This window comes from Grammomys surdaster, unplaced genomic scaffold (genome assembly GCF_004785775.1).
Source record: "Grammomys surdaster isolate TR1022 unplaced genomic scaffold, NIH_TR_1.0 99, whole genome shotgun sequence".
Classification (NCBI taxonomy): Eukaryota; Metazoa; Chordata; class Mammalia; order Rodentia; family Muridae; genus Grammomys; species Grammomys surdaster.
Genome location: NW_021604578.1, coordinates 13,840,308 through 13,861,098, shown reverse-complemented (window position 1 = coordinate 13,861,098; position 20,791 = coordinate 13,840,308).

Here is a 20,791-nt window from a genome sequence, read left to right as displayed (position 1 = left end):
ATTGGTTTTGCCTGAGGCCATTCTCTCAGTAAACTGCTTAAATATTAATCCCCACCTCAGAATGAAGCATCTCACGTTATCCTGAGTAAACAAAGATGGTCTTCTACCTGCTTATGTCTGCAGCTTTACCTGTTCCCCAGTGGAGAGTAACTATCCGGCTGATCCATTCACGTTCAATTACAGTCATCCTCAGAGGATAGCTCTCCATCTCATCACATATGTGGACCATTTAGCACCTGGCACTAGAACAGTTTTAGGAGAAAAAGAAAGTCTTTGTTTAGGGAAATACCTTCGAGAACTGTAGAGAGCTGAAAGAGCCATCTTAAGGGCAAGGCTCACATTAAAGAGGGCGATGCAGCATAAAGCTGGCCTGGATAAGAATGGGCACACACTTTATGCTGAGCCAGCAAGGGTACAGGGACTGGGCAGATGTAAAAATTCTGACCTGAAGATGTGAGAAAATTACCAATGGAGGAGTTATCAAATAGCTAGGGTGCTTAATAATTGTAAACTGTGCTGTTCTGTTCTTCTTCAGAGGCCTCCAATTGTGTGAATTTAATTTGCCAGAACAAACTAGTGGGAGTGATTATGGGGGAGGTGAAAACAATCAGGGCGTCAGGATCTCCCATCCCACGCTCGCCATTGTGCTGACCCGGCAATATCTTTTCAAAGGGGCAATAGGGCAAGGGTCCTGACATCAGCTCATAGAAAAGCAAAGGATTGTCCCTGGAGAAACTCAGAGGCAGAGAGAAGCAGCCCTGGTGTGAAGTGGATTCAAAGCAGGTTTGTGACAAGTGCTCTTCCCCTCTAAGTAAACCCGGAGAAGATGACCCAGAAGCAAGAAGACAAAGGCTGGCATGTGAACACAGACAGACACACAACACCCCCGCCCCCAAGATATGCACACTTATACACGTGCACAATGCTTACACACACACACACACACACACACACACACACACACACACTTGTGACCTCACAGTCTTTGATGAGATTCTGGTAAAATGGAACAGAAAGCATTTAAATTTGCAGCATGGTTATATAACCTTTCTTTGGCTTTCTGCCTTTTTTGTTTCCTCCCATAATAGACAACATCAGCGCCTATTAGTGCTGGCCTTGGGAAGATTAAGTGCTTTTAGAAAGTGTACCTTGGGATAAACAAAGAACAAGCACATCCTGGTAACTAAAAAATGCTTTCCTGGGAGGAAAGACGTCCTCGTTCCCCAGTCCTCTAAGGCCTGACGACTTCCTCATGCCCTGTATCAAATGCTCACCTCACAAGGACTCTACCAACCTCCTCCTCGTCAACATGAGCTCTTTGCTCTATGAGCCCTATGTAGCTTACTATTTGAAGACCTCTTAGCATTCAGTTCAGCTATGCCTCCTATTGTTGAACCATCTTGGAAAATGTAAATTAAGACAGAGACAGTTGACTGGAAGAATTTCAAGAGGTTTCCCTAATCACACCAAGGGAAGTCAGTCACTGGGTCAGACCAAGCCTGATTTGGGGAAAGATTTCATAACGGCTTCATATGTTTTCCAAATGAAGCAACAGCATAGCATGTATGAATGTGTGAGTTCTCTGTTCATATTGAGTGATGTAATATTCACTATGGCCCTACTATCTTCATCTGTTGACAGAACAACTGATACAAGACATACTAAGGGGATCTTGTCTTAGGAAGCCCAGGGGCGGGGTGTGAACCCAGGCAACAACCCTGGAGTCAAAGCCCACACACTCGCTCGAGAGGAAGAGGAGCAATGGGAGGGAGAAAGGGGAGTGAGAGGTGGGAATGGGAGGGTGAACACAATCAAAATAGCTCGCTGTACGTAAACGGAAGTGTCATCATGAAACACTGTCATTTTGAGTGCTAAAAAATAATTAGTGACATATAAAATTGGAATGGCGTGGGGAGGAGTGCAGGCAAACTGACAAGTTATGCAGCCCGGTGTGTAACTTAAAAAATTCTGGTCTACAGAGTCCATTCCATGCTGTTAGCTGATGCCACAGAGCTGAGTAGCTTATAGAAAATTTAGGTGTTTTTTTTTTCTTTTTGTCTCTGATGGCTCTGCTTCCACAAACTCTCCAGGCCTTACTGTTGTCTGCTTTTTGAAATGGGAAGCCCATGCAATTGTTAAAACTAACAGATTTAGGCCTTTAGCATATATTTTATCACCCTGAACCAAGCCTAAAACGCTTTAAATATATACCACATGGATGCTGGAGTGAGTCTCCGATCCAAAAATATATTTATTAAGGTGATTCGTATAACTCAGCTTTGACAAAGGGGAAAGCAACTGGAAACTCAAGCAGTCACTCCGTTGAGGAGTTATATCCATGAAAATTGGGAAAAGAGTAGATTTGAAAGTTGCCTGCTTTCTCTGAATTTGTCGTTTTATTTTTAGCAGTTTATATTTTCCATGATGAATAAAATTGCTCTGCGTATTCAGTATGTAATTCTTTTACATTTCTTCTTACTATCCTTCTGGCATTTGGCAACTAAAGGTAAGATTTACCTTTCATAAGCTCATGTTACTTTGCACAGTGCCCTCTACTATATAGATTTATTGAATGAAGTTGACTAAGAACATTAGGTACACACTGTTACATCTGTTACTATATGAACGGGAAGCAGAACAGGAATTAAGAAGCACCAAAAGGCAACTGGAAGCCATGTAAAGACAGACTACTTCCCGACATGTGGATTCAGAGAAGTGTCGAACGAAGCACAGGCAGAGGCTGTGGGAAGATGAGTTTGCTTTCTTCAGCATTCACACTGAAATCGTGACTTCAGTGTCGTGATACAAGAGGTCAGGCATTTGGAAGGTGCTTGGGTAGTGAAAATGGAGTCTTTAAGAAAGGGATCAATGTCTTCAGAAGAAGAGACTGTCTGAGCGGGGCATAATGGTGCATGCACTTAAATCCAGCATTTGGAGGCAGAGGGAGGAGAATCTTTGTGAGTTTGAGGCCAGCGTAGTCTATAGTCTACATAGTGAGTTGAGAGGGGGAGGAGGAGAGGAGGAGAGGAGGGTGTATGCTTTCTTCTTCAACCATGTTCCTCAGCCCAGGAGAGGCCTTTTATCTGGACCTGACCATGTTGTTCTCTTGCCATGAAATTTCAGCCTTCACAACTCTGAGGGGAAAGTTCTGTTATTTCTAAGCCTCTTCATCTACAGTGCTTTGTGGTAGCAACTTGATGGTCTGGTATGTCCCAAGTAACACATGCTGTTATGTGGGAGAAACAAAGATAAAAATGGCCCTGATCCTGTGGAAAGTTGTTATCTACATCTTGGAAGGGATTCTTGATGGGTTACAGTGGGGAAAAAGGCTTTACATTTTCAAGTGCTTCTAGTAGTATGTCTGCGTGGTTAAAATGGGCTTGTAATGGCAAGCGGCAGTTTGCTCTTCTGCATCCTCCCACCAGCTCTTAGAGGTTAAGCTTGTTTAATTCTATAGATAATCCCCATACCTCCCAAAATATGCTTATACAACAAACTCATTGGTTGAACAACTGTAGACTTCCTTCAGACAACTCTTTGGGAAATAGCCCTAGAGAAAAGACTTGTATTCAACAAGAGTGTCAAACCATCTCTGGCCTATAGTCAAGATCACCAGCCAAGAGGCTGAGGGCAGCATAGCCATCTCACACTGTTGTAAAACATTTATTGTTTTGCAGCAATACATGGATAATTAAAAAGTCAATTACTATAATACACTAGTATTATAGTATTACAGTGAAAAATAATAGTCTGTGGTCCCAATCCTAGTCCATCTCCAAAGTTCCCGTTTTCAGCCTTTTGTCTCTTCTGCTATTTATAGCCAGGTCTCTAAATGTATACTGCAACATTTTGACATATATGCATCAAATGCATTCACTATAGTCATATAGATAATACAATGTTTACAAAATAGTTTGTCTCTTTCTTTGGCTCTATTTTTTTTAACTGTTAAATTTATTTCTCCATACCTTTGGTTGAGGTTTCCAAAGAAAATTCTGTAACTTAAAGGTTAAAAATCTCAATAAAGCAAGAGGAAGCCTCTTAATGTAATAGCTGTATCCTTGAGGTGTACATTAATTGTACGTGCTAGCTGATGCCTTAAGTTTACTTAAGGAACCCTGGGTGTCTACTACTTCAAGATGGCCCTCACTGGGTATGGCAGCAGGTGCCTGCAGTCTCGGTACTATTGAAGCTCAGTCAACTTGGGGTACACAGTGAGTCTTTGAGCAAAAGATTTATCTCAACAGACAAAGCAAAAGAATCAAAATAGACAAATCTATACAAGGGGATTCCACAAAAAATATTTTATTTTCCAATTTTTATTTATTACTATATATTCTTTCTCATTCATCCCAATACAACATTCAGCCTTTCAACAAAATAAAACAAAATATAAAGCAAACCCAATCTTAGCTCTTGAGTTCCCAAGCCACATAGACAGACTCTTGATTTCTTGCGCCTTGAATTTTGTCAAGTTTCTCCCTACTAAGATGGGATAAAGTATTTGTATTTAATATTTCATTTGGAACCCAAGTTTATTGTATAGCATAATACTAAATTTATGTTTTTCTACAAACACCTACCACTCTAGACCTGTGTTATGTGTCCAACAAATTAGTAAGAATATTATGTTCCAAAGTTTTTTTTTTAATAAAACCAATTCAGTTCCATTTTTGAATACACATTTCCCCATCATTATAAAAATCCTTTTGAAAGCATTCTTTCGGCTAAATGGTTTGGTGTGGTGTCTATTTTAAGCATATGAGCAAGCAAATTATTTCCTTACATGAGAGCAATGTGTTTAAATTACGGAAGAAAATTTCATCCAGTTCCATAAACCTTTGTCAGAGAGGATGTGGGTATGTCCTCATCAGAGACCGGATGCTGAGATATAAGAAGACCATCGAAGGGGTACACCTCAAGATTAGAAGCTCAGGGTCTTTGGCATGACACACAGATAAAATAAATCATATATGAGGTGTGTGGAATCAAAATGTAAATGAAGGATACAGGCTATCATTAGTGTTTGTAGTTTCCAGAAAGTAGAGGCATCAGTGTGGGCTAAGATAGCTGATACCTGGTTCCCTGTGGTTGTTGAGGTCAGAGCAGCCTGAGAAACAAGTTGAACAGTGTTGGGAGTGCAGGATTCAAAAGATAAAACTGAATGAATGAACCAAGTGGAGAACACACTGTGGAGCGTGGCATGGGGCGGGTGGGGGTGGGGGTGGGGGTGGGGGTGAGGGGTGGGGCTTAAGGACATTCTATGACCAATGTCTCTGAGGACACATAGCTTAAACTTACACAAGAGTATTTAAAAAGCATGCCATATGACACAAAGTATAGCCACACATCTTAATTATGGCTTCCTTTTCTGTGAAGGGAGACACCATGACTGAGGCAATTCTTATAAAGGACAACATTTACTTGGGGCTGCCTTACAGGTTCTGAGGTTCAGTCCATTATCATCATGGCAGGAAGCACCGCACTGGAGGAGCTGAGACTTCTATATCTTCATCCAAAGAAAGTCAGGAGCCTAGGAGGAGAGTCTCTAAGCCCACCCCCACAGTGATACACTTTCTTCAACAAGGCCACACCCATTCCAACAAGGCAATGCCTCCTAATAGTGCCACTCCCTGGGCCAAGCATATTCAAACCACCACACCATGAGCAAACCTTTTGTGCTGTGGGAAAATACAACACGATTTAAAGTAGAGACTCATCTCCAAGGGCGCTCAAGGCAGGCAAGCTTTAAATGAGAACGACTTGCACTCTCCACTCTCCAGTGGATTGTCTATCATCAGCCCAGGTTGCCTTGGGCTTCTTTGTATTAAGCCATTTCTCCTGTTTCTTTTTCCCGTAACTCTATCTCACATTTTTCTTTCCCCTTTGCATGCTGGCCCTACCTAGAGGCATTTTGGAAAGACTGGAGCTGTATGTGGAGAGCGCCTCCTTTCCGATTCGTGCTTCATCATGCGTGATTCATTAGACTTCATGCTTTTGCCAAAACAGAAGCTGCAGGTGTCAATCTGAAAACAATCTAGATGTATCCTGAAGTGTCCCCAGCCAATGCAAAATCTGAGCTGCAAAGTTTACCTAGGGACTAAATGGTGGGGACACTGAGTCTGCATTCTCTTACCAGTGGGCTAAAACAGATCAATTCACGAGAAAGCAATTTATCAAAAGACCAATTTGCTGGAAAAAAAACAAACAATTTGCTAAACACTGGCTTACCCAAAAAGTGATTTTTAGATGAGCAATTAGCTGATTAAGTAATTTATCAACAGATCTATTTGCTGAGTTATCAACACACAAAACATCTTTCTATTAACTACTATAGCGGAACGACACATTTATTCATCTTATCAACAAAAGTGCACATGTAGTGTGGCTATTTGATTTTTTTAACAATTAATGTAATCTTTCTTATAAGCACCTCTCTTCTTTATCCAGTCTGTCTGAGTCCTGTAGGACAGGAAGCTTCATGCGATGATTTCTCTCTGTTATGATTTTAATTTGGAAGTAGATACTTAGAATTGTTTAGGGATGGTTGCCTCCAGGAATTGCACAAAGCAAGGTTCTGCAGGTACCTTTGGAAGGCTGTAACTTCCCCTCCACCCTGGCTAGCTTGTCTTTCTCTCCAGTGATTTTAGCCCAAAAGGCTGAAGGAGCCAATTGCCATCCCCATTGGCTTGTTAGAACTTCCCTTCATCTGGAGGGTCTTTCTCATTCCCTCCTCCTTTCAGTGGTAGATAGAATGACAGAGTGGCTCCCTGCCTGAGAACTGAATTGATTGGGGAGAAGAAAGAAAAAGTAAACAGCATTTCGTTTGGATTGTTTTCTTTCTAGTCTATCCTGTCCTCACCTAAGATAGATCTGCAACCTGTGGTACTGCCTTGTTCCAGGGAGCAAGCAGGATGACAGCTGGATTTTAGGATAGTGGTTTTCAACCTCCCTAATGTCCTGATTCTTGAATACAGTTCCTCATGTTGTGGTAACTCCCAGTGCTGTTATGAAAGGTAATGAGATAACGGTGTTTTCCAATGGTCATAGGTGACCCCACTCCCATGAAAGGGTCATTTGACCTGAGGAGTCTCAGCCTACAGGTTGAGAAGAGCTATTTTAGACAGTTTCCTGGGGAGAGTTAACTGGAACCAAATCAACTGGGACAAGTCTCTCGTCACGCTGTAGAGAGTCCACACAAGTTCATTAGCCACAGACTTCATCACCTAATGCCACAGCCCAACAGACAGGAAGGCACATGTGGGACAGAGTCACAGGTTGTATCAGAGCTGAGATAACCAGCTCCCTGTGGGGTTTAGGTGGTGATGCCCTTTTGGGGGAGAGACTGAGGAGAAACCTCTGAGAGGCAGCTTTTCCAGAAGGTGACACTGAAGAGAAACTAAAGAGATAAGACATGTCCGAAAGAAGATTCGAGTGGCAACCACCACCTGAGTACATTTGTGAAGCTACTTTAACTGTTTATAGCAACCGATTCCTCAGAGATGTTATCCAAGAACTGCTGTTCATTTGCAGATTGTGGTTCTCAGATATTTTTAATTTTAGGTGTTGCATAGGTCACTCATTTGCAGATTGTGATTCTCAGATATTTTTAATTTTAGGTGTTGTATAGGCCACAAATATTAAGGTTTCAAATATTAAGTTTTTTTTTTTTAAATTTTAAATGAGGGAGTTGGCTTTTTATTTCAATCTGTTTTCCATCCAGTCTCCTTACTTTCTTTTTTATCAGTAGATATTAATTATGCATAATGGGCCTCATAAGATTTTCACTTATATAAATAACTATTTGAGCTTATCCATCCCTGCAATCCTCTTGTTTCTTCCCCATCCTGCTCCTTCTCAATTAGTCTTCTGTTTAATGTCTTGTTTTTCTTTTCTTTTCTTTTTCCTGCTGTTTTTGAAGACCTAATGAGTTTCATCAGAGTTGCCAGCACATTTAATTAGTAATTTTGTTTCTGGAGTCTGACAGACTGAGGTAGAATTACAGTGGCAGATAGACTTGTGTCCAGAGCCATTTCCTGACATCTGTGTCCGCACCATCTGGGCGAGCACAGATATTCATGTAACTTCAGTTCCTCAGAGCCTCCACTTTGCTTCTGTAAGCCCAGGGGGTATTTTACTCTTCAGCTGTCAGGATGCTTTCCAGGGTGATAAAAGGAATGACTACCATGTGCCTGTCATACCTACAACACTCATGAAGTACAGAAGTCCCTGAGATTTGGAAAAGACTCACTTTGCTGTGTTAGCCTCGAGGAGAGAAAGGCCCTCTTCCCAGCACGATGTCGCCAGCTTCTGTGCTTTGCTGCCCCTTTGGGAGAGCTGCCTTTGAAGAGAATTGTAAAACCACTGAGCTTGAAGCAAACTGAGATCGGGAAATGATGCTCAAATGGGCTGAGGTGCAGAGCCTGGCATCAGACACAACACTAAGCTGAGTTACTGAAACCCTCAATACCGTTAAGCAAAAATGTAGTTGCTGGTGCCACGTAGTAGAATTTTTACAGAGCCACAGGGTCACAGTGACATGTGACCCATGCATGTGTCACTCAGGGCCCGAATCACCAACTGCCCTCTTGTACTTGGGACCGAGGAGCTCTCCACGAACTAAGAAAATAAAAGTAAAAATAAATTCTCCAGAAATGTTCCAAATGAGGACTGGCAAAATTGCTAGCCAAGCAGGCTTAGGAGGTCACCATACTTATCAGACAGCTTTAATTCCAAATTCTGTGATTTTAATCCCAAATATTTGCTGGTTCACAAATCTCTGTGAAATTTAAAAACTGGAAAATGTAGATAATTGGTTTTTTTGGTTAAACAGATATGTGTTGGAAAGAATTTTGTGTTTTTGGAAACCAGCTCCACTTATTTGCTAGATGGATAGTTTTGAATTAGTGTTTGATTAATTTCTGGGCTTACTGATATACAAAATGAAAATAGCCCTTACATAGGATAGTGTCAGTATTAAGTTACATGAGTTAGGATATTTTGCATGCTTTAAAAATATTTTGAATATGCGAGTTATTTACGTATAGACATTCCTGTTGCAATAATGGAATAGCAGAAAACAAAAGTTATATTTTCCGTTCTCTCATGATAAAGCTTCTCTTCAATATGCTTTATAATTTAGCAGAATTAGAAATAATTGCAGAGACAATGACGCACAAAGTGCTGTACTGCCATCTTTCGGCTGAACTTGAAACTGCACTTGTGTTCAGGTAAATCAATTTTCAAGTCCCAGAATGGTTGGTTATCTAACAAATGGTTGTGTAATGGTCACTATCTATGGCTCCTGCTCCACAGAGTCTGAAGGCCTCACTACAAATCTACCAGTAAGTGAAAGGAACAGAGTCTACAATAACAAATACTTCTCAAGGAGCTGTGCTTATAGAAGCGCTGGCTGCGGAATGGTTTCTGTTAAAGCTGGAAGGGACATTAGAAGTTGGTCCTAGCAGATGGCTTCCGGTTGGCTTCCTCAGAGGTTAATTCAGTCAGGAGATTTAGTAATGGGAAGAACAGCTGATTTAAATTCAAGAAGCTACGTGGGGGAAGAGAGGTAGTCAATTCATGGCAAAAAGGAGAGCCCAGCGGGAGCTCTATCCACGTGTCTTTATGCCAGTGAGTGAACATCTGGACGGACACAGGTAACTTGTGTCAGAACAGGTTTTTGTCTGATCCTTAGTTCTGTTTCTGCAGTAAGAAGAGATTAGAGACTTGATTAGAGAAGAGATTAGAGACTTGGTCCTAGTTGCTTCTTTCACATTCTCTTAGGAATACGAGTGCTTGTCTCCCAGACTTACTAATACAACCTGATGGGGCAGGACCACTCAGAGACTGGAATTGGAGGAAGACTTAGAAAAATCTGCCTGTATGCCTAAGGCTGTGCAAGTTGTACCTAAAGAGGGAGCTGAGCATCTGTTTTGCTGACGGATTTGAGTAACATAATCAGCACTGAGCGGGGAGAAGAAAAGACTGGCTGCAAGGCAAAAGTCAAGAGTTGTCCTTTCTAACATCACCTTTTGCAGAAAGTCAAAGACACTGAGAGCACGACAAAGATCCTTTGCCTAGTCAAACTTCAGTCAGCCTTCTGAACTTTCTCCTAGGTGCATTGGTACACACGCTCCCTTACAAACATCCAGCCTTCCCCAAAACCTTCTGATGTTTATAATGCATCACTTTCAATAGATGATCAAATCCACCATTTTGAATGTCTGATTACATTGGCCTGTCTCTAGCAAGAATCTCAGTAGTTTCGATTAAGCAGAATTTTCCCCAGCCCTGACAGTAGCTGTTAGTAATTTTCTGTCTACTGACTTCCTTCCCCAGCCCCTCCTTCACTAGAGATAAAAACCTGTCCTTGTATAAGGAACTGAGTCCAATTTTCTATTCCGATGCAAAGTTCTATTGTAGAGGTTCCTACACTCACCTATAGGTCCCAAATAAGGCCAACCTTACCATATTTTAGCAAATATCATTGAATTTTTTTTCTCTAACAAACTCGGAGGTTATGGCTGGCAGCATCCCCAACTCTCCTCTTTTTCCCAGTTCGCCCATAGTCCTCTCTTTAGGGTTACCTCCAGTCAAGATACACGAGTTGTCCCTCAGGATAAAGGATCTCCAGCCCAGTCCTTGACCTCAGACTCTGCTCTCTTAGTCCATGGCTGAGCATCAGGGGAGAGTCACTTCCTGCACGGGCGTGCGAGCTCTGTGGTGGTAGAAGGGGCTGGTTGTCAGCTGGGCCCAAGGGTAAGTCTTTGGAACCTGTTGGGTTGGGAGCTTGTTATCAAAACTAGATTTATCTCTAAGATTCGGCTGTGGGAGGGAATGTATATTCATATAACTTAGACGCTATGATTAGAAACATTTAATACATCCCCTGGCCTGGCTAATGAAGAATGTCCCTGCCACCTGAAGAAAGCCTCTAATAGTTTGACAGATAGCTTTAGAAAATCTGTCGGGGAGGCGGGAGTGGGTGGACGAGCTCGCTCATAGAGACAGGGGGAGGCAGGATGGGATGGGGGTTTCCGGAGGGGAAACTGGGAAAGGAAATAATATTTGAAATGTAAATAAACAAAATATCCAATAAATTTTTTTTAAAGAAGGAAAGAGAGAGAGAGAGAGAGAGAGAGAGAGAGAGAGAGAGAGAGAGAGAAGAAAATCTGGTGTTATGGCAGAAGATCCTCTTCAGGTAAACTCAATTTTATCTCAAAACAAATGTCATTTAGATGTAGAAGCTGCTAAGTGGGTCATACTGTGTGCTACAGCAGACAGCTCAGGCACCTTACAGACGCTGCACCAAGTGGTTGAACCAGGGCTTGACTTAGATCTAGTGTAGACAAGAGGCTTCTTAAAGTCTTTTTGTTTGTTTGTTTTGTTTTTTGTTTGTTTGTTTGTTTGTTTGTTTTTTCGAGACAGGTTTCTCTGTGTAGCCCTGGCTGTCCTGGAACTCACTCTGTAGACCAGGCTGGCCTCGAACTCAGAAATCCACCTGCCTCTGCCTCCCAAGTGCTGGGATTAAAGGCGTGCACCACCACCGCCCGGCCACGTTCTTTGTCAACTCCACTAACATTTAATTGTCAAAGGCGCTTACATGTCTGTTGGGAGTGTGAGGTGGTACAACTGTTGTCTGTGGGGACAGAAATGGTAGCACTGGTGCTTTAAGTGGAGGACTGATTTTAAAGGGTGTGAGGGTAACTCTGTGGCATGATAGGCTTATATATTGATCGACTGTGTTCATATATTGATCAACTGCATTCATGAGTTAGTGTACTCGGATGCACATTAGGATTGTGCTAGGCTTTGCACAGTTTTACTCTGTGGGTCACTGTCTAGATCGTATTTCCTCTCTCGACCTTTCCGATTAGAATTCTGTTTGAGTTTACTAGTGGTTTTTTAAAAAAAAGTATTCCTTGGACACTAGAGAAGCCTGGGATGTCTTAGTGTACAGGAATAGACAGGAGGTCATGCCTTTCCAAAGGCAGCTTCCTTCAGCTTTGTAAGTCTACTCAGGAGTCAAGTGGTGGTACCATTTCCAGATGTCAGAAAAAGTACACGTCCACCTACTCCATGCCTATGCCTTGGGTGGATGCGGCTCAGCTATGGAGTGTCACATCGCATCGTCCCTGTCTGTCACATGTATTCTCGCCAAGCCCCTGAAATTCCATTACATTTCACAAGGACATTTGGTTTTCTATTTGTGAAGATGATTTCATACCCTAATCCTCTCTCTTCAAACCCACAGTGCCCTTTAGCTGGTACTGTGTCCCTTATTTCATTGAGAAAATTGGGTGAATTGCCTCACCTTCTCGCCAGTGCATTGAGAAGACTTCTTGTAGTTTGTACCCATGCTACCTGTCCTTGTGACTTCTGTCTTGACCTGTTAGTAACTCCCAGACCTGGCCACACAGATTAAAAAAGACCAGCAAAGCATCATGGCTCACATCTGCAATCCCAGCCTTTGAGGTGGTGAAGCAGGAGAGTTGCTGTGAATTTGAGCCTAGTCTGGCTACCTAGTACGTTTCAGAGCAGCCTGAGCTAGAATAAGACCCTGATAAAAACAAGAAAACAACAAACAAACAAACAAACAACAAACAAACCCAAATCATAAAAAGCCAAGACCAAACAAAATAACTTGAGGACTAAATTTCACCTTCAGCAATTCTAATTTAATGATTCTTATGAGAGACATGTTTATCCCTCATCCTTTTCATTAAAAAGTAGATCTGTATAGATTATTCCATCTACCCTGCCCCACCCACCACGCCAAGCCCTGCACCAAACCAAGGCTTTCTTTTCATGCTAGGAAGGTGCTGTACCACGGAGTTCTATCCTTAGCTTTGTGGGACTTCTCTGCAATTTCTTCAGTGATGTCTCCTCTTACTATTAAGTCGGTCCTATCAGGACCCAAGCCTACTGTCCTCTACCTTTCCCTTCAGCTGCTCCCCTTCCAGTAAAACTGCAGGTAAGTGCCTGTCTACATGGGCTTCTCTGTCCTAGAGTCGTGTATTAGCCTACATGTGTCTGTCATTCAGTGTTGTTTACATAATCACAAACCCCATGTGTCCGTTATGAGAGCTGACGGGTTCTATTTTTTTGGTGTGCATTTAATACATTGCTCTTTGATGAACACATTTCCTCCAGGCCAGGGCTTTACCATTGTCATCTTCCTTTCTTACAAATACCTTAGCTCTTCTCATTTCCCCTAAGCTTTAAACCCTAGATGTTCCCTCTGGCTCAGCCTGCCCCTAACCTTCTCCAACCCCACTGCTTCTTGTGGTGATGCCATATGTAGATGGTCCACACATCATCATCATCATCATCATCATCATCATCATCATCATCAGCAGCAGCAGCAGCAGCAGGAGAAGGAGGAGAAGGAAAAGGAGGAGGAGGAGGAGGAGGAGGAGGAGGAGGAGGAGGGGAACTTAGAGGTGTCTATCTCTGTAGCTCAGGATTGACTGATCTCCTAGGAATGATGATGGGAGTAGAATCTTGAGTTGTTAGCAAACACTGAGTGAGAGCACCTAACTTGCATAAGACATGTGAACTTAACTCCCGTGACGGACATGGACGTTCACCTATACCAGGAGAGACAGACCTGGAGGGTCATTTGAGATGGATGATGACAATCATGGCAGCCACGTAAGCAGAATAATGGCCAGGGCAATCTGGAAAGGTTAAAACTGGGTAAGTGGAAAGCTGGCATCACAAGCCCTTGTCCAGTTTTACCCATGAGCCTGTATCAAACCCAGAACTCCTCCACGGAAAGAGAAGCTACACGGTCCCCACAAGACTTACGAAGTTTATGCAGCAGTGACCAAACCCCTCCCCAGAGTCCTTTCCCAAAGAGCCATTTATTCTGCAAACCATAAAATAGGAAAAGGGGAATTTTTCCATCTTTCAGTGACCTCAGGACAGAATCTGAGCTGGCATTGTTGTCCTAATATTGTTCTTCTGTGCAAACAGGGTTTGGAAGCAGACTCAACTCACGGTGTGGGAGCTGCTTTTGAAATTTCTTTCTCCAATTCTCAAACCTATAATGGAATAGATGTACTTAGCAGTCGGTAGCAGCAACACTTTGGTCCTTAGCCTGAAAAGGAAGAGGTAATGTACTTGGGGGAAAAAAAGACTTAGTAAACATTCCAGAAACCTTCTATTCTCAGTGAGAAGATCAAATCATTGCTACACAAGGGGAAAGGTGGAGACACAGGGTTCCTTTGATGGACTGTAGCAGGGGCTGCAAGATACATTGCTACCAGCTGATCCAAGAAGCCCCAGTGGGAACTGGTGTACCAGTGAGGTCTGTCTATGACAGAGTCAAACACTCTCATATATATATATATATATATATATATATATATATATATATATATATATGAATGAGACAAGGAGCTAGCCCAGTTACACACATCCTTCCCGCTTGTATGATAATAAGATTTTTATAGGACAAATATGAGAATTTTGAAGAGGATCAGGATTCTGAAATTCCTGTAGGTCCTTAGTAAGAATCACTGTCTTTATCTTCTCATCAGCAAACAAATGGGCTTCAAGAGTCCTCTGCAGAAGGTTTCCTGAAAGTAGGTGAAGCAGAAACTCCTAAAAGCACAGACTTGACTTTTTACATCTGGTAAGTGTGTGTGCTTTCTCACACATCATGCCTGAATGCTGTGGTCCCTTGTCCAACAGTGACAACAGCACATACCAGTCAAGCCCTGTGTGGCTGTGCTCAGGGGACATTTTGGAACCCAGCTTATTGACCTCTAGCTGGTTTCATGCTGACAGCACTCTATGTTGAAACTTTTTTTTTTAAATGGCCATCATAGCTCAGATAGTATATAAGTCTATGTCTTCAGATGATCGTTTGGGACAGTGCTTCTCCATCTCTGGAAAATCTCACTATGCTTCATAGTAGCACCGTCTGAGTCTGTTTGAATGATTTTCTAGAGAAGGTCACATTTATCTCTTAGCTGGACGCTGTGCTAAGTGGACATGATGAGATGGAAGTGCTGAGTTTTTGGGTGAGATGCATGACCACTGTAAACATCTGCTATGCCCGTCATGTCATTTGGCATCCAGAGTGGTCTGTGGAATGCTGGGATATTCTCCCAGAAGTGAAAGCAGGTTAATGTCCCTTGTTCCTCCTGTTAGTAAGAAGGAAATATGAAATCTGATGGGCTTCTTTGGTTTCCAGAGGCAGCACATTCCTCCGAACAAGAAGAGGCCACAAGCCAAGGAATGTTGGATGCTTTTAGAGCCTGTAAAGGAAATATATTTAGTTCCATAGGCTTTGGGCCTGTGGATTCTTTGACTTAAGAACATTGAAATGGATTTATTTATTTATTTATTTATTTATTTATTTATTTATTTATTTATTTATTTATAGCCCTGGCTGTCCTGGAACTTACTTTGTAGACCAGGCTAGCCTCAAACTCAGAAATCCACCTGCCTTTGCCTCCCAAGTGTTAGGATTAAAGGCATGCGCCACCACTGCCGGGCCCTGAAATGGATCTATGCTCTAGAAAAGTAACACACCATGCTTTGTTTTAAACCACTATGTGGCTATTTGCTATGCTACCAGGCTGCAGAACATAGACATCAACTGTAGTGTCTTTGACTTTACATTTCCAAGAACTAACTTGGGAATGAAGACATCTGCCCTGACTGGAATTAACTTGTGTTCTGAAGAGCTCTGCCTTTACCATCTGGAGGACTTCAACCAGATGCACTCTCCCTGGACTCAGGGTCTCAGCTACTGACATGGGATCCTGTAGACCCTCAGCACAGGATGCTTACCCAGGAGAACAGCTGTAGTTCCTGTTTCCTGCCACTGGTTGCATCTGCAGAAGCGCCATCTAGTGGAGTAATGCAAATCACCAGTCTCCTGTCCCCTGAGCTGCCAACAGACCCAGTTCCCTCCGGAGACAGGGTATTTATTTCCAAATAACAATCCCCAAATGGAGAAGGGCTGCACAATGGCTAAATGCATTGTTCTTGTAGTTGCCTTTCTTTCTAGGAACACCCTCCCTTGGGATCTGCTACCTGCTTCATCCAGAAATTTAAAAAAAGAAGCAAGCAAATCGAAACCCCCAAACCAAACACACCACTCCTCCAAACGTAATATCTTTAAGTCTAATCGGATGAAATCAGTCTTCCTCCTTCCTCTCAAGGGGCTTTAAAAAGTTCTAACTCTGCTCTCTCTGAATGGATTGAAGCCTTCCCTTCACTCTGTTGCTCTCTGACAGACTCTTAGCTTGCCTGTCAGTCTTACACCATGACCCTACCCCTCTCTCTGAATGGTAACGACACACCTTTTAAAGGAGATCTTTCACCATCAACATCCTTCATGAAGTTTTGCATTCTTGTGTCAAAGCCCACTCTATGGCCTGTGTCTAATAGGGAACACATGGATCTAAAGGGCGAGGGCTGGAGGCAGCAGAGACTTCTGACTCACTGAGGAATCCATGTTTCTTCCTACGTCTTTAGAATCTATTTGTCTAATGTCTTGGATATTAGAGAGGAGAAAACAAGAGTCTCAGTGTACTTGAAGCCATGGCCAATAGATTTAGATTCCTCATGCCAAGAAATTGGTGATTGACCCCAGTCCTCATGACAGGGGTAGGGGTGGCTTCCTATAACAAGGACATAGAGGAGTACGTTCAGCACATGTTATACAACTCAGGCCTACCTGCCACAGTAGGCTGAGCCCTTCAAAATCAATTAGCAATTAATAAATTGCCTCCTGGACATGCTCAGAGGCCCATCTAATAGACACAATTCCCCAGTTGAGGTCCCCCTCTGAGTTGTTTTGAATTGTTAGCTGAGGCTAACTCTGACACTAAGCAAGGTTTGTACCCTGTTAAGCTGCATTATTTTGTTAAAAAAAAACATAGTAGATAAAGGTCCTCTGCTGCCCTTTCTAGCTTCCAACAACATCATTCAAAGTTTTTATTTATTATTTTTTCTTTTTTATTGGATATTTTATTTACAATATAGATGTCATCTCCTTTCCCCATTTCCCCTCCCTAGAACCCCCTATCCTATACCCCCTCTTCCTTTATGCTTTTATACCATTTTGATTACATGCATTATTTATTTTCCTAATAATAGAACTTTGGTTCTAAGCAGATAATTATATGGTTATGTGGCAGAACATCAAGCGATTTTAGCATTACCCACTCCTTATTCTGAGGAAACTGAATGTTTAATAAGCAGACTCTTCTATACACAAGTTCACTTTATTAATAATATCTTAAGACAGAGTGACTTGACTGACTGACGTTCATACGAAATAGTGTGGATGTAAGTGTTCTAAGCCTGCTAAGAAACTTCTGAGGCCGAGCTTGGAGACTTGGGCTTCTACTACTAGTTGCTTGGGAGGCTGAGGCACAAAGTCTGCCATTTCAAGGCCAACTTGGGTAACTTAGTGAAGAATTATAAAGAGTTCTGGAGATGTAGCTCAGTAGTAGAGCACTCAGCTGGCGAAGCCTAGTACTGAAAAAAAAAAAAAACTAAAGAAAACATGGAACAAAGAAACAAACTTCTGTGATCCTGATAAGGTCGAATCTCTGGATCTAGGTGAGTGCTTGGCTGCACACTCTTCCAGTGGGCATGAAAGAGGAGGTTCATGCCAACAATGTAAAGGGCATCTCTTGGGAGTAGCAGGCTCCTACTTCTGTAGAAAGTGACTGGCTCTTGCTGCATCCTGTTGCTTGACATTCAGCTTTGGAGCTATGCTCATACCCATGAATGCCCGGGAAAGGCAGCCTTTCCGTGAGATGCTCAGTAACTCTCAGAAATTTCCAAATTTTTGTTCTGTTACTAAGGGAAAGGGGAACAGTTATTGGAACAATGGCCGAAGTGCTGTTATTGGTGGCAACATACTGAGATTTAAACAGGGATGCACAGCCTTCCAGCGAACCCAGTGCTGCCTTTTGAAAAAGCTTTGTGGTGTCAATTCTAGATGGAATTTGTAGACCTCTCTTGAGGTGTGTGGGCACTTTCAGGACTGCATGTGCACATTCAAGCACATACTTGTATTCTCTTATTAGAAAATGAAACGGTTAAATGCTGTGTCCTTTTGCCTTCCTGCAGTTGCCAGATAAGCTGGGATTAGAGGTTGCTACTAGGGAAACAGTTTCCGAAGCACCTTTAACTTTCCCTCTGTTGATTTCACAGCATAGTTTTCTTTCTCTCATCTTTTCCTGCCTCCCTCCCCCTCTCTCTTTTCTCTCACTCCCCCCTTCAATTTCTCCTCTATCTTCTGTTGCCCTGGCATGCCCTCTCCATATCCCACGGCTCGCATTTCGACGAGGAGTAAGCCAAACAAGGATGGGAAAAGAGAAGGACGAGTGATGGCTTACAATGTCTTCTTTTTGTATTTTTTAAACTTTTATTATTAGTTTTTATTACACAAGTAATACATGTTCATTGTAGAAAAATTAGAAAACACAGAAAAGCAAAAAGAAAAATAATCACCCATAATCCCACTACCCATGGATAGCTGCTATTAACATTGTAGTGTATGGCCTTCTAGCTTTCTTATGCGTATATATATATATATATACATACATAGATATATTTATATGTGATTTTCTTTTTTTTACAAATATTGTATCATACTATACATACTGTTTTATAACATGTTTTCTTCATTTAATATATGTTGTCAACGTCACTGTTTATTCCCTGAAAAAATTATACAGATACTACATGCTCATTGTGAAAAAGTCAGAAATCACAGATATGCAAAAAGAAAATATGATTGCTCCAAATCTCACCCCCAGAGAGAAATACTTCTGTCCTGTAGACGAACACCCTTTCAGACCCTTTAATTCACACATGTGTAGGTATGTTGGTAAGAGGGTGGTCTCTAGAAACTCCCCTACGACCTGGTTTTCTCTGTTTAACAACATAAATTTCACATTTCAATAAATCCACATGGCGTGCATTCTCAATTGGTGCACAGTAACCATTGAAAGGATGTACCACATCTAGCCATATAATGTAGGCATATTTACAAAATGTCTTTTTTGTATGACTTTTAAAACAATGAATAAATGCATCTTAGCTCATGTTTTTGCTTAAGATTAAATAATATAATTACTTGTACAGTGTGTGTATACGTGTGTGTGTATGTGTGTGTGTGTGTATGTGTGTGTGTATGTGTGTGTGTGTATGTATAGACATACATATGTTACAGAGTGCATGTGGAGATTAGAGGCCAACTCATAGGAGGAAACAGTTCCCTCCTACCATGTGAATCCAGGAGATCTAACTTGCTTGGCAGTAAGGGTCTTTTTATGCTGATCTGTCTTGCTGGCCTTTTGTCGAGATTTTAAGAAGATAATTTCTTTAGTGTGAAGTTACTAGGCGTGTATGAAAAACACATAGTGCCAAAGTATTTCCCAGAAAGGTCAGATCAATTTATACTCCTGTTGACTATAAGAGAATGTTCATATTTCAAACTTCCTCAAGGTTCTTGGAAGCTTACATATACACATGCAACTCTTTCTGAGTTGTTTGTAACTGAGGTTTTTGCCACTAGTCTATTGAAATATGTTCAGTGTTATCAGTGGATTATTTTAGTGTATGGTGCATTACTACCTTGAATCCTGACCGCAAACTGGAAAGTTTGATTTTTTTCTCCGAATCACAAAATATTATGTATGCCATCCACTCACTGTCTACTCATTCAATGACCACGTTTTCAGTATTTGGTTTGTGTACAGCACTGTGTTAGAAGCTGAGAAAGCAATGTTAAGCAAACATGTATGTGATTGTTGCCTTTTATACTTTCAATTTAGTGGGACAGACAGACAGTCATCCAAGCAGTAACGGGGAAAGCACAGGTCTTGTAAACCGAGCTTGTTTCCCACAGTGCAGAAGTCCTTCACATAGTAGAGGCCTAATCTCTTTCTTTCAGGCATTGTAAATATTATTTTCTTTTAATTTGGTTTATAATTTACTGTATAGGAGTTTTGCATTCTTTTTAAAATTGGTACCAGTCCATCCATCTTTTCTTTTTCAGCCCTGCCTTTGGTATTATGCTTAGAAAGGCTTTGCTTCCCCACACTAAAAACGACATCTTCATTAATCCTGATGACAAGTAGCTTCCATTGCTGTTATTCATTCTTATGTCTTAAAATTTAAATACTCATTTCATCTAGAATTTATTTTGATTAAACTATAGACCTAAAATCTCACCCAGGAGCGGTTAATTTGTTATCCCTACATAACTTAATTATCCAGACTTTTCTCAGATTTGCAATGTAGTGTTCTCAGTTGTTTTAGGTTATCGGATCTATTGTGGATGATGTAGTTACTTGTAAGAGTTTACTGTGAGGCCAATATAGTATGACTGCTTTTCCTTATTCTTCCTATAGTTACAGGAAAGGTAAGCATTTTCTGTGGCGATATTCTAGAACAAAAGGAAACACAGATATTGCTTAAGCACGGATGTGTGGGGAAGGGATTTAAGCTGCATAATAATTCTTAATTCTCTCAACCCTGAGACTTTCACAGTCTGGAAGTCATCATGGGCTCCTTGTTAATCGGGCCCATAGGCAGGTTTTCATGAGTAAATAAGATGCTTTGTGTATTTGCTTTGGTCTTTCCTGAGCTCAGCTTCCACTAGGTGGCAGCATTGCCTAACTCTGGGCATCCTAACGGTTCACAAGCGTAGGAAGGAACACAACCTGTTGGGCAGAGCTTGAGAATACCCCCAACCCCACCCCACCATACCATACCATACCATACCATACCATACCATACCATACCATAC